Source organism: Pseudomyrmex gracilis, unplaced genomic scaffold (assembly GCF_002006095.1).
Source record: "Pseudomyrmex gracilis isolate BER0280 unplaced genomic scaffold, ASM200609v1 scaffold_3464, whole genome shotgun sequence".
NCBI lineage: Eukaryota > Metazoa > Arthropoda > Insecta > Hymenoptera > Formicidae > Pseudomyrmex > Pseudomyrmex gracilis.
This window is the reverse complement of record NW_018024048.1, coordinates 1-1,274: the sequence shown is the minus strand read 5'-3', so window position 1 is coordinate 1,274 and position 1,274 is coordinate 1.

Genomic DNA, 1,274 nt, shown 5'->3' with positions numbered 1-1,274 from the left:
AGTGAAAGAGACCACGAAAGAGTGCAAAAAAGAGTGAGAGAGAATGCGAGAAAGAGTGAGAGAGAGTAAGATAAAAAATGAGAAAGAGTGAGAGAGTGTGAGAGAGTGTCTTATAGAGTGCGAGAAAGAGTAAGAGAGAGTGAGAAAGAGTGCGAGAGAAACTGAGAGAGAGTGAGAGAAAGAAAGAAAAGTGGAAAAAAAAGTGTGAGAGAGTGCGAGAAAGAGTGAGAGAGAGTGAGAAAGAGTGCGAGAGAGATTGAGAGAGAGTGAGACAAAGAGAGAGAAAGTGTAAGAGTGTGAGAAACAGTGAAAGAGAGTGAGAGAGAATAAGAAAAAGTAGAAAAAAGAATGAGAGAGAGTGCGAGAAAGAGTAAGAGAGAGTGCAAGAAAGAGTGAGAAAGCTAGAATAGAAAATAAGAAAGAGAGGGAGAGTGTGAGAGAGAGTGTAATAGAGTGCGAGAGAGAGTAAGAAAGAGTGAGAAAGAGTGAGAGAGAAAGTGAGAGAATGTGAGAGAGAGAGAGAAAGAAAATGTAAATGTGCGAGAGAAAGTAAGAGAGAGTGAGGAAGAGTGCGAGAGAGACTGAGAAAGAGAGAGAAAGAGAAAGTGTAAGAGTGCGAAAACGAGTGAGAGTGAGAGAGAATAAAAAAGTGGAACAAAGAGTGAAAAAGAGTGTGAGAGAGAGAGTTATAGAGTGCGAAAGAGAGTAAGAGAAAATGAGAAAAAATGCGAGAGAAACTGAGAGAGAGTGAGAGAGAGAGAGAGAAAGTGTAAGAGTGCAAGAGAGAGTGAGAGAAACTGAAATAGACCAAAAAAGAGTGCAAAAAAGAGTGAGAGAGAGTGCGAGAAAAATTGCGAGAGAGTGCGAGAAAGAGTGAGAGAAAGTAAAATAAAAACTGAGAAAGGATGAGAGAAGTGAGAGAGTGTGTTATAGAGTGCGAGAAAGAGTAAGAGAGAGAGTGAGAAAAAGAGTGAAAGATACTGAGACAGAGTGAGAGAGAAAGAAAGAAAATGTAAAAGTGCAAGAGAGAGAGAGTGAGAGAAAGTGAGAGAGACCACAAACGAGTGAAAAAAAAGTGAGAGAGAGTGCGAGAAGGAGTGAGAGAGAGAGAGCGAGAAAGAGTAAGAGAGAATGCGAGAAAGATTGAGAGAGAGTAGGATAGAAAATGAGAGATAGTGAGAGAAGTGAGAGAGTGTGTTATAGAGTGCGAGAGAGAGTAAGAGAGAGTGAGAAAGAGTGCAAAAGAAACTGAAAAAATGTGAGAGAGAGAGAGA